Source organism: Lampetra fluviatilis, chromosome 63, assembly GCF_964198595.1.
Source record: "Lampetra fluviatilis chromosome 63, kcLamFluv1.1, whole genome shotgun sequence".
Taxonomy (NCBI): domain Eukaryota; kingdom Metazoa; phylum Chordata; class Hyperoartia; order Petromyzontiformes; family Petromyzontidae; genus Lampetra; species Lampetra fluviatilis.
In genome coordinates, this window is record NC_136337.1 from 6,161,510 (window position 1) to 6,175,872 (window position 14,363).

Consider the following 14,363-nt stretch of genomic DNA (forward strand, 5'->3'; position numbering starts at 1 on the left):
GCGAGGTTTTGGGTGAGAAGCGAATCTGGAATTTAAAGGACGCTCCCCACGGTGAGCCTCTCAAAATGATGGACTGCAGCTACCAACACTCACCCCAACACTCACCCCAACACTCACCCCAACTCTCACACTCACCCCAACCCTCACCCCAACACTCACACTCACCCAACTCTCACACTCACCCCAACACTCACACTCACCCAACTCTCACACTCACCCCAACTCTCACACTCACCCAACTCTCACACTCACCCCAACTCTCACACTCACCCCAACCCTCACACTCACCCAACTCTCACACTCACCCCAACTCTCACACTCACCCCAACCCTCACCCCAACACTCACACTCACCCAACTCTCACACTCACCCCAACACTCACCCCAACACTCACCCCAACACTCACCCCAACTCTCACCCCAACCCTCACACTCACCCAACGCTCACACTCACCCCAACTCACCCCAACTCTCACACTCACCCAACTCTCACACTCACCCAACTCTCACACTCACCCCAACTCACCCCAACTCTCACACTCACCCAACTCTCACACTCACCCAACTCTCACACTCACCCAACTCTCACACTCACCCAACTCTCACACTCACCCAACTCTCACTCACCCAACTCTCACACTCACCCCAACTCTCACACTCACCCCAACTCTCACACTCACCCAACTCTCACACTCACCCCAACTCACCCCAACTCTCACACTCACCCAACTCTCACACTCACTCAACTCTCACACTCACCCAACTCTCACACTCACCCAACTCTCACACTCACCCCAACTCACCCCAACTCTCACACTCACCCAACTCTCACACTCACCCAACTCTCACACTCACCCCAACTCACCCCAACTCTCACACTCACCCAACTCTCACACTCACCCAACTCTCACACTCACCCAACTCTCACACTCACCCAACTCTCACACTCACCCAACTCTCACACTCACCCCAACTCACCCCAACTCTCACACTCACCCAACTCTCACACTCACCCAACTCTCACACTCACCCAACTCTCACACTCACCCAACTCTCACACTCACCCCAACTCACCCCAACTCTCACACTCACCCAACTCTCACACTCACCCCAACTCTCACACTCACCCAAACTCACCCCAACTCTCATACTCACCCAACTCTCACACTCACCCAAATCCCACACTCACCCCAACTCTCACACTCACCCAATTCTCACACTCACCCAACTCTCACACTCACCCCAACTCTCATACTCACCCAACTCTCACACTCACCCAAATCCCACACTCACCCCAACTCTCACACTCACCCAACTCTCACACTCACCCAATTCTCACACTCACCCAACTCTCACACTCACCCAACTCTCACACTCACCCAATTCTCACACTCACCCAACTCTCACACTCACCCAACTCTCACACTCACCCAACTCTCACACTCACCCAACTCTCACACTCACCCAACTCTCACACTCACCCCAACTCACCCCAACTCTCACACTCACCCAACTCTCACACTCACCCCAACTCTCACACTCACCCCAACTCACCCCAACTCTCATACTCACCCAACTCTCACACTCACCCAAATCCCACACTCACCCCAACTCTCACACTCACCCAACTCTCACACTCACCCAATTCTCACACTCACCCAACTCTCACACTCACCCCAACTCACCCCAACTCTCACACTCACCCAACTCTCACACTCACCCCAACTCTCACACTCACCCCAACTCACCCCAACTCTCATACTCTCCCAACTCTCACACTCACCCAAATCCCACACTCACCCCAACTCACCCTAACTCTCACACTCACCCAACTCTAACACTCACCCAACTCTAACACTCACCCAACTCTCACACTCACCCAAATCCCACACTCATCCCAACTCTCACACTCACCCCAACTCTCACACTCACCCAACTCTCACACTCACCCCAACCCTCGCACTCACCCAACTCTCACACTCACCCCAACCCTCACACTCACCCAACTCTCACACTCACCCCAACTCACCCCAACTCTCACACTCACCCCAACTCACACACTCACCCAACTCACACACTCACCCCAACTCACACACTCACCCCAACTCGCACACTCACCAACTCTCACACTCACCCCAACTCACCCCAACTCTCACACTCACCCAACTCTCACACTCACCCAACTCTCACACTCACCCCAACTCTCACACTCACCCAACACTCACACTCACCCCAACTCTCACACCCACCCCAACTCACCCCAACTCTCACACTCACCCAACTCTCACACTCACCCCAACTCTCACACTCACCCCAACTCACCCCAACTCTCATACTCACCCAACTCTCACACTCACCCAAATCCCACACTCACCCCAACTCTCACACTCACCCAACTCACACACTCACCCAACCCTCACACTCACCCCAACTCTCACACTCACCCAACTCTCACACTCACCCCAACTCTCACACTCACCCCAACTCTCACACTCACCCAACTCTCACACTCACCCAACTCTCACACTCACCCAACTCTCACACTCACCCCAACACTCTCACTCACCCAACTCTCACACTCACCCCAACTCACCCCAACTCTCACACTCACCCAACTCACACTCACCCAACTCTCACACTCACCCCAACTCACCCCAACTCTCATACTCACCCAACTCTCACACTCACCCCAACTCTCACACTCACCCAACTCTCACACTCACCCAACTCTCACACTCACCCAACTCTCACACTCACCCAACTCTCACACTCACCCAACTCTCACACTCACCCCAACTCACCCCAACTCTCACACTCACCCCAACTCTCACACTCACCCCACTCTCACACTCACCCCAACTCTCACACTCACCCCAACTCACCCCAACTCACACACTCACCCAACTCTCACACTCACCCAACTCACACACTCACCCAACTCTCACACTCACCCAACTCTCACACTCACCCCAACACTCACCTCACTCTCACACTCACCCCAACTCTCACACTCACCCAACTCTCACACTCACCCAACTCTCACACTCACCCAACTCTCTCACTCACCCCAACTCTCACACTCACATAACTCTCACACTCACCCAACTCTCACACTCACCCAACTCTCACACTCACCCAACTCTCACACTCACCCCAACTCTCGCACTCACCCCAACTCTCACACTCACCCAAACTCACACTCACCCCAACTCACCCCAACTCTCACACTCACCCAACTCTCACACTGACCCCAACTCTCACACTCACCCCAACTCTCACACTCACCCAAACTCACACTCACCCCAACTCACCCCAACTCTCACACTCACCCAACTCTCACACTCACCCCAACTCTCACACTCACCCAACTCTCACACTCACCCAACTCTCACACTCACCCAACTCTCACACTCACCCAACTCTCACACTCACCCAACTCTCACACTCACCCCAACTCTCACACTCACCCCAACTCACCCCAACTCACACACTCACCCAACTCTCACACTCACCCAACTCACACACTCACCCAACTCTCACACTCACCCAACTCTCACACTCACCCAACTCTCACACTCACACTCACCCAACTTCACACTCACCCCAACACTCACCCCACTCTCACACTCACCCCAACTCTCACACTCACCCAACTCTCACACTTACCCAACTCTCACACTCACCCAACTCTCTCACTCACCCCAACTCTCACACTCACCCAACTCTCACACTCACCCAACTCTCACACTCACCCAACTCTCACACTCACCCAACTCTCACACTCACCCAACTCTCACACTCACCCCAACTCTCACACTCACCCCAACTCTCACACTCACCCAAACTCACACTCACCCCAACTCACCCCAACTTTCACACTCACCCAACTCTCACACTGACCCCAACTCTCACACTCACCCCAACTCTCACACTCACCCAAACTCACACTCACCCCAACTCACCCCAACTCTCACACTCACCCAACTCTCACACTCACCCCAACTCTCACACTCACCCAACTCTCACACTCACCCAACTCTCACACTCACCCAACTTTCACACTCACCCAACTCTCACACTCACCCAACTCTCACACTCACCCCAACTCTCACACTCACCCCAACTCACCCCAACTCACACACTCACCCAACTCTCACACTCACCCAACTCACACTCACCCAACTCTCACACTCACCCCAACTCTCACACTCACCCAACTCTCACACTCACCCCAACTCTCACACTCACCCAAACTCACACTCACCCCAACTCACCCCAACTCTCACACTCACCCAACTCTCACACTGACCCCAACTCTCACACTCACCCCAACTCTCACACTCACCCAAACTCACACTCACCCCAACTCACCCCAACTCTCACACTCACCCAACTCTCACACTCACCCCAACTCTCACACTCACCCAACTCTCACACTCACCCAACTCTCACACTCACCCAACTCTCACACTCACCCAACTCTCACACTCACCCAACTCTCACACTCACCCCAACTCTCACACTCACCCCAACTCACCCCAACTCACACACTCACCCAACTCTCACACTCACCCAACTCACACACTCACCCAACTCTCACACTCACCCAACTCTCACACTCACCCAACTCTCACACTCACACTCACCCAACTCTCACACTCACCCAACTCTCACACTCACCCCAACACTCACCCCACTCTCACACTCACCCCAACTCTCACACTCACCCAACTCTCACACTCACCCAACTCTCACACTCACCCAACTCTCTCACTCACCCCAACTCTCACACTCACCCAACTCTCACACTCACCCAACTCTCACACTCACCCAACTCTCACACTCACCCAACTCTCACACTCACCCCAACTCTCACACTCACCCCAACTCTCACACTCACCCAAACTCACACTCACCCCAACCACCCCAACTCTCACACTCACCCAACTCTCACACTGACCCCAACTCTCACACTCACCCCAACTCTCACACTCACCCAAACTCACACTCACCCCAACTCACCCCAACTCTCACACTCACCCAACTCTCACACTCACCCAACTCTCACACTCACCCAACTCTCACACTCACCCAACTTTCACACTCACCCAACTCTCACACTCACCCAACTCTCACACTCACCCCAACTCTCACACTCACCCCAACTCACCCCAACTCACACACTCACCCAACTCTCACACTCACCCAACTCACACACTCACCCAACTCTCACACTCACCCAACTCTCACACTCACCCAACTCTCACACTCACACTCACCCCAACTCACACACTCACCCAACTCTCACACTCACCCAACTCTCACACTCACCCAACTCACACTCACCCAAACTCACACTCACCCCAACTCACCTCAACTCTCACACTCACCCAACTCTCACACTCACCCCAACTCTCACACTCACCCAACTCTCACACTCACCCAACTCTCACACTCACCCCAACTCACACACTCACCCCTCTCACACTCACCCAACTCTCACACTCACCCCAACTCACCCCAACTCTCTCACTCACCCAACTCTCACACTCACCCCAACTCACACACTCACCCAACTCTCACACTCACCCAACTCTCACACTCACCCCAACTCACCCCAACTCTCTCACTCACCCAACTCTCACACTCACCCCAACTCACCCCAACTCACCCCAACTCTATCTCTCACCCCATCTCTTAGCCCTACCCATTGCAACCCGTTACTCAACTGCTCCTTGTACACACACACCCGTACTGTACACACATCCTGGACAGTGCTGGTGTGTGTCTGTGTGTGTGTGTCTGTGTGTGAGTATGTCTGTGTGTGTGTCTGTGTGTGTGTGTGTATGTCTGTGTGTGTGTCTGTGTGTGTGTGTGTATGTCTGTGTGTGTGTATGTCTGTGTGTGTCTGTGTGTGTGTGTATCTGTGTGTGTGTGTCTATGTGTCTGTGTGTCTATGTGTCTGTGTGTCTATGTGTCTGTGTGTGTGTCTGTGTGTGTGTATGTCTGTGTGTGTGTATGTCTGTGTGTGTGTCTGTGTGTGTGTGTCTGTGTGTGTGTCTGTGTGTGTCTGTGTGTGTGTGTATCTGTGTGTGTGTGTCTATGTGTCTGTGTGTCTATGTGTCTGTGTGTGTCTGTGTGTGTGTGTCTATGTGTCTGTGTGTGTGTCTGTGTGTGTGTCTATGTGTCTGTGTGTCTGTCTGTGTGTGTGTGTCTGTGTGTGTCTGTGTGTGTCTGTGTGTGTGTGTCTGTGTGTATGTGTATGTGTGTGTGTCTGTGTGTGTGTGTCTGTGTGTATGTGTGTGTGTCTGTGTGTGTGTGTCTGTGTGTGTGTGTCTGTGTGTATGTGTGTGTGTCTGTGTGTGTGTCTGTGTGTGTGCGTGCACAATGACAGATTGCTCAACCCCCCTTCCCCTTTGGTGGGGGGAGGGGCTAGGGGGGGGGGGTGGTCCGGAGTTCAGCCCCGGACAGCTCCGGCTGAAATAAACACACGAGTGTGTGTGTGTGTACATGTATGTGTGCACACACACGTGTATTTACGGTACATACACGTGCGTGTGCATGTACGCACGTGTACATGTACAGTACATATACACGTGTGGCTGTACACACGCGTTAGACACATGAACTGTGTGCAATTGCGCGTACAGTACGCACGTGGCAGACAAGTCCACCTCGTGTTGGGTGGGACATAGAAAAGTGCAGCACAACCCGAAATGCGAACGCGCCCTGCCCCACCCCAACTGCCCGGGCAGAATGCGGGTCTGTATCCCGGAGAAATCCGATGAGCAGTGAAGCGCTTTTTCTTTTCTTTCACAAATATCCCAGTAGGGGGCAGAGGTCGCAAACGGCTTTTGATTCCTTACCCGTACTCGGCCGCACCAGGGTCGCAAACGGGTACCCGTACCCGTACCCGGCCGTACCCGTACCCTACCCGTACCCGGCCGGGTACGGGTAGGGTACGGGTATCGGGTACCCGATTGCGACCTCTGGAATGAAGCCATGTTGCAGGCGCGGGTGGGTTGATTCTAGGAACTTGAATCGTGAGAAGAGACAAGACGTTGGGAAATGAGTGACAAACGGTGACTCACCAGTGACTCACGGCCTACCCGTACTCGTACCCGGCCGCACCAGGGTCGCAAACGGGTACCCGTACCCCTACCCGGCCGGCTACCTGTAGCCGGCCGGGTACGGGTAGCCGGGTATCGGGTAGGGTACGGGTATCGGGTACCCGGTTGCGACCTCTGGTAGGGGGGCCCCGCCGGCTATCGGCAAGGTTGGGTGGGGCTGGGTGGGGTGGGGCTGAGTGGGGAGGGGCTGGTCACCCCGTGGTGCCCTTATCAAACTCAACGTTTCACCTACTCACGCCGGCTTGTGCCCGCCCTCACAGTCGGCCATATTTGCGGAATACACCACGCCGCCGTTGACCCTGGCCATTGACCGAGCAACCCAACGTTCCTACCAGCTCCCTCCGCAGGACAATGTGTTGTTTAGTGTCTGTCGTTTTTGTTCTTGTGCTGTGTTTGTCGTGTCCCTGACTGGACATCCGTGACTAAGGAGCTGTATAGGGCATCGGACTCCTCCTGCCGATGTCTAATTACAATATTTTAACGCTGACAACAGCAGCAGCAGCAGCAGCAAACAATACAATAAAAACGATAAAAGTGCAAAGTATAGGAAAGGTAATCGAATCGCTAAAAATATACGTGGCAAAAAGTATTCGTGCATCACGTGTCAGCCCAGTAGCAGCCTATAACACGCCACGGTGGCTAGGAGATGTTAACTCCCTCGCCTGGTGTACAGGAGGTCGTGGGGTCGATCCTGACCCTGACGCCTGCTGTGTATTTGGAGTTTGCGTGTCTCTCTCTCATCATCATCACGGTGGCTAGGAGATGTTTACTACCTCGCCAGCTGTGCAGGAGGTCGTGGGGTCGATCCCGACCCTGACGCCTGCTGCTGCTGTATATTTGGAGTGTGGGTGTCTCTCACCTTGTGGTCGCGTGGATTTTTCTCCGGTTCCTCCGGTTTTCCCCTCCACATTTAGAATGAACGTCACCACGCGTTTCGAGTGTTTGGCTGCTCTACACTTCCCCATGATGATGACGATAAGCCACTCGGTCGAGCGATCATCTGTGGTAACCAGGACGCTTGTGAAAAGGAGAGCCATGTAGCTCAGTGGTAAACTAAAATGAATAGTTTCGATTTAAAGTTTTGTGACTGTAGGGATTCATCTTCATGGTTATTTCAGTAAAGTCACGTGGAAGGGAAATAATAAAATAATAAAAATAAAAAATAATAAAATATCAAATTTCGATTTAAAGCTTTCGTGACTGCAGGGATTCATCGTCTTGGTTCTTTCGGTAAAGTCACGTAGAAGGGAAATAATAAAATAATAAAAATAAAACATAATAAAATAATTCTCACGACGTTTCGGCCACAGCGCAAGCAGCCGTCGTGAGAATTATTTTATTATGTTTAATTTTTATTATTTTATTATTTCCCTTCCACGTGACTTTACCGAAAGAACCAAGAAGATGAGTTTATAATAAGTTTTTAAAAAATGACCGCTTGTGCAAATGCCGGCCCACGTTTCTTCGCAGCCGCTCTCTCCACGTCGTGAAAGCAGAGGGTTCCAACGTCGATCCAACGTTGCCTCCACGTCTCCCTCCCTCCCTCCGTTGCCGTCTTGCCGAGCCGAAGGAGGATTCGGAAGAAGCCTTGTCGAGGTACCGACGCGTCGCCCGCGCGGGGGACGAGTGGTGGCGCAGCGGTTCGCGCCACCCCTCCCGACGCGTAGGGGAGGGGGGGGTTGCCACGGCAGAGGTCGCAACCGGGTACCCGATACCCGTACCCTACCCGATACCCGGCCGGGTATCGGGTAGCCGTTTGCGACCCTGGTGCGGCCGGGTACGGGTAGGCCGTGAGTCACTGGTGAGTCACCGTTTGTCACTCATTTCCCAACGTCTTGTCTCTTCTCACAATTCAAGTTCCTAGAATCAACCCACCCGCGCCTGCAACATGGCTTCATCCCAGAGGTCGCAATCGGGTACCCGATACCCGTACCCTACCTGTACCCGGCCGGGTACGGGTAGGGTATGGGTATTTTAACATGTCATGGACAGTGCATATCATTATCAAAGTTGTTTCTTTTGGTTTGCATTTTGACTGCTTGTGTTGTGGTTATTGCAAACATGATGCCTTGTATAAAGGTGTCAGTTTTTGTACCAGTTGAAAGGGTAAAAACCTACTTCTAGTTTAGTTTTAGTCGTATATTTTTTTTTAAGGAATTTTCTTACCTTTCCTATCGTCTTTTGTCTTGTTGTTGTCGTAACGTTTTAACCCCTTGCCCCTACTGCTGGACGTTTGTGAGAAAGAGCTTCATAGCTCATCGGATTCCTCCACAAGATGCTGATTCTCGAGGTAGGCCCCGGGATTTACCCTGCTAGTAGTTGAACAATGGCGACCTTTGTGCCAGTATCAGAGCCACGTGTTCGTTTGCATGTTCACATCAAGCGCTGCGTGTGGTTTAATGCAGCAACTTGAGTCCTTGAAAAAAAATTAACCCGTAAAAACAAAGTTTTTCACTATAAATCCTTTATATGCGTGGCGGCTAGAGTCCTCTCGTCCTCTGGCTTGAGATGGCTGCCACCTATGGGTCAGATGATTGCCTGCCACCATTAAGCAATTGGTAATTAAATATATATTTTTTTTTCCTAAAAAGTGTAACATTTTGGAAAAAAAATTTCACGAAAATAAATTGTCACGCACAACGAGTCTGTGTGCAAAATGTCAGCTCTATTGGATCACGGGAAGTGGGTTAAAAAACGACCGAAATATTTGCAGGGTCGTAAGCGCGCAAGCAAGCAAGTAAACTTAATATAAAGGATTTAAAAAGGTTTCTATTTGGTGTTTGAACGTCTCAACACGACTCCTGTTTTATAGCCAGAAAGGATTAAAAACCTGTTCTTGTTTTTCCATACTTTGACACCGGACAAAAAGTCGTTGCTACCCACGCCGAGGTATAATTAACGTTCATAATCTTATTTTTTTTCGGTAAAGTCACGTGGGTAAACAATTTAAATAAAAAAATAATAAAAGTAAAATAAAATAAAAATCACGACGTTTCGGAGGCAACACAAGCTTCCTCCGAAACGTCGTGATTTTTATTTTATTTTAATTCTACTTTCATTAATTTTAAATTTAAATTTTTTACCTACGTGACTTTACCGAAAAAACCTAAGAATATGAATCCTTGCAGTCACGAAAGCTTCAAATCAGGAAGTATAATTAACGCTCTGATCGTGCCACAATCGAACCACGCAGCGCCTTTGCCGGTCTCGTCAGGGACCACGTATCGGCACCGGCACGCGAACTTCTCCCGTCACCGTGCCCTGGCTCGGCGTCGCTTCCAGACGCGCCGCGTCTGCGGCCGTCTGGAACGCGCTCTTCCTTCCGATATATTCGGAAGCCGCCGGATGCTGCGATGCCACTCTTCAGTCGAGATTGAAAACTCGTTTCTTGCGAACCGCTTGTTGTGTTTAGCCGTTCGTTGTCCTTCCCCCGCACCTCCGATTAGCGCGGTTGTATATACGTATGGTGCGAAAGAGGGTCAGCGGGAGGGGTCAGGGGGGGGGGGTCAGGGGGGGGGTCAGCGGGGTCAGCGGCGCCGCGGGGGAGACGCGAGGCGTGAATAGACGGGACACGAATAGACGGAGACGCTTGCGGGACATGCCTCGTGCTGGCATCGTGACACGCGCACACGCGTGTGTGTGTGTGTGCGCGTGTGGGTGAGTGGGTGTGGGTGAGTGTGTGTGGGTGAGTGTGTGTGGGTGAGTGTGTGTGTTTGTGTGGGTGAGTGTGTGTGGGTGAGTGTGTGTGGGTGAGAGAGTGTGTTTGTGTGGGTGAGTGTGTGTGGGTGAGAGCGTGTGGGTGAGTGGGTGTGGGTGAGTGTGTGTGGGTGAGTGTGTGTGGGTGAGTGTGTGTGTTTGTGTGGGTGAGTGTGTGTGGGTGAGTGTGTGTGGGTGAGAGAGTGTGTTTGTGTGGGTGAGTGTGTGTGGGTGAGAGCGTGTGGGTGAGTGTGTGTGGGTGAGTGTGTGTGGGTGAGAGTGTGTGTGCCTCGTGCTGGCATTGTGACATGCGCACACGCGTATGTGTGTGGGTGTGTTTGTGTGGGGGAGAGCGTGTGTGTGTGTGTGGGTGAGAGTGTGGGTGAGTGTGTGTGTGGGTGAGTGTGTGTGGGTGAGTGTGTGGGTGAGAGCGTGTGTGTTTGTGTGGGTGAGAGTATGTGGGTGAGTGTGTGTGGGCGAGTGTGTATGGGTGAGAGAGTGAGTCTGAGTGTGTGTGAGAATGTAACTTTTATCGCTATGATTATAATCATTGCACTCGTTTTCTCGGGAGAGTCTCGCCGAGTCTCAAGGCTCGTATTCAGGAGGATCCTGCTACGTGTACGCTGTCGCGGGGAGGGTGGCGAAGCTGCTGCTGCTGTGTTTAATCCGGATTGAGGAACTGGCAGAGGTGATTTTTCAACACTGGGGATGTGGCTTTTTTGGCTGGAAGCGGCCAAATTGCATGTTGTAGCTATGGGTAGCAGAACCCGGAGGAAACCCACAGAGAGAGAGAGAACACACAAACTCCACTCACTCACTCTGTAGAACAGGGGGAGATCACACAAACTCCACTCACTCACTCACTGTGTAGAACAGGGGGAGATCACACAAACTACACTCACTCACTCACTGTGTAGAACAGGGAGAGATCATACAAACTCCACTCACTCGTTGTGTAGAACAGGGGGAGATCACACAAACTCCACTCACTCACTGTGTAGAACAGGGGGAGATCACACAAACTACACTCACTCACTGTGTAGAACAGGGGGAGATCACACAAACTCCACTCACTCGTTGTGTAGAACAGGGGGAGATCACACAAACTCCACTCACTCACTGTGTAGAACAGGGGGAGATCACACAAACTACACTCACTCACTCTGTAGAACAGGGGGAGATCACACAAACTCCACTCACTCACTGTGTAGAACAGGGGGAGATCACACAAACTCCACTCACTCACTGTGTAGAACAGGGGGAGATCACACAAACTCCACTCACTCACTGTGTAGAACAGGGGGAGATCACACAAACTCCACTCACTCACTGTGTAGAACAGGGGGAGATCACACAAACTCCACTCACTCACTGTGTAGAACAGGGGGAGATCACACAAACTCCACTCACTCACTGTGTAGAACAGGGGGAGATCATACAAACTCCACTCACTCACTGTGTAGAACAGGGAGAGATCACACAAACTCCACTCACTCTCTGTGTAGAACAGGGGGAGATCACACAAACTCCACTCACTCACTCACTGTGTAGAACAGGGGGAGATCACACAAACTCCACTCACTCGCTGTGTAGAACAGGGGGAGATCACACAAACTCCACTCACTCGTTGTGTAGAACAGGGGGAGATCACACAAACTCCACTCACTCGTTGTGTAGAACAGGGGGAGATCACACAAACTACGCTCACTCACTCTGTAGAACAGGGGGAGATCACACAAACTACACTCACTCACTCACTGTGTAGAACAGGGGGAGATCACACAAACTCCACTCACTCACTCTGTAGAACAGGGGGAGATCACACAAACTACACTCACTCACTCTGTAGAGCAGGGGGAGATCACACAAACTACACTCACTCACTCACTGTGTAGAACAGGGGGAGATCACACAAACTACACTCACTCACTCACTGTGTAGAACAGGGGGAGATCACACAAACTCCACTCACTCACTCTGTAGAACAGGGGGAAATCACACAAACTCCACTCACTCTGTCAAACAAGGGGAGATCACACAAACTCCACTCACTCACTCTGCAGAACAAGGGGAGATCATACAAACTCCACTCACTCACTCACTGTGTAGAACAGGGGGAGATCACACAAACTACACTCACTCACTCTGTAGAACAGGGGGAGATCACACAAACTCCACTCACTCACTCTGTAGAACAGGGGGAGATCACACAAACTCCACTCACTCTGTCAAACAAGGGGAGATCACACAAACTCCACTCACTCACTCTGTAGAACAGGGCGAGATCACACAAACTCCACTCACTCATTCTGTAGAACAGGGCGAGATCATACAAACTTCACTCACTCACTCTGTAGAACAGGGGGAGATCACACAAACTCCACTCACTCTGTCAAACAAGGGGAGATCACACAAACTCCACTCACTCACTCTGCAGAACAAGGGGAGATCATACAAACTCCACTCACTCACTCACTGTGTAGAACAGGGGGAGATCACACAAACTACACTCACTCACTCTGTAGAACAGGGGGAGATCACACAAACTCCACTCACTCACTCTGTAGAACAGGGGGAGATCACACAAACTCCACTCACTCTGTCAAACAAGGGGAGATCACACAAACTCCACTCACTCACTCTGTAGAACAGGGCGAGATCACACAAACTCCACTCACTCATTCTGTAGAACAGGGCGAGATCATACAAACTTCACTCACTCACTCTGTAGAACAGGGGGAGATCATACAAACTTCACTCACACACTTTGTAGAACAGGGGGAGATCATACAAACTCCACTCACTCTGCAGAACAGGGGGAGAGAGAGAGAGATCACACAAACTCCAAACAGAACGGCACCTGAGTCGGGATTCGAACCCAGGCCCCTTCTTGCTGCTGTGTCCCGGTATGCGGCATGGGTGTGTGTGAATTTCTGTGTGTGTGTGTGTGACAATATGTGACTGTGCACGTGAGAATGTGTGTGCGTCTGCCGAAACACATTAACAGTATGATCTCTCGTCCAAAATAAGCTTATGCCAGGCCTTTAATAAGTATGTTACATTTCCCATGTAGGTGTGAGTCTGTGCGTGGGGAGCGGTTAGCGCTACGCTGCGCTACGAACCTGGCGACCCCAGTTCCATTCCTGCTCACGGCCAACAACAGTGACGATGATCTGAACCGGTCCAGGGCCTCCCCTAGGTCGACTCAGCCTCAAATGAGTACTTTTGTGCGGTGTGTAAACTTCTCCACTAGGGAGACAAAGGCGGCCGGGCGTGGTGCTGGCCACCCACCCTTTCGCACTTGCCCCAACAGTCTGTTCAGGCTATACTGGGGATCTTTGTCTTTGTGTGCGTGCGAGATGGAGTGATGTGGTATAAGATGATGTGGAGCTGAGTGGACTTGCCGATGACTGGTACCAGCGGTGTCAAGGTCGGCCTCTGTGGAGGAGGCTCGTGAAGGACGCTACTGGGCAGTTGGAGGCAGTCGCCCTCCAACAACAACGGAGGGCGGAGGAGCGACGCTCACAACAACGAGCGG

At 51.9% G+C, this 14,363-nt stretch overlaps 1 protein-coding gene across 1 annotated transcript in view; it reads left to right on the top strand.

The window, feature by feature from the left end:
• Positions 1 to 14,363, top strand: part of GPT (glutamic--pyruvic transaminase) — a 52,469-nt gene that overhangs the window by 2,519 nt on the left and 35,587 nt on the right. Inside the window, exon 2 of the mRNA XM_078882158.1 lies at positions 8,600 to 8,725. The gene's annotated coding sequence lies outside the window, so the exon portion shown is untranslated. The remainder of the gene's footprint in view (positions 1 to 8,599; positions 8,726 to 14,363) is intronic.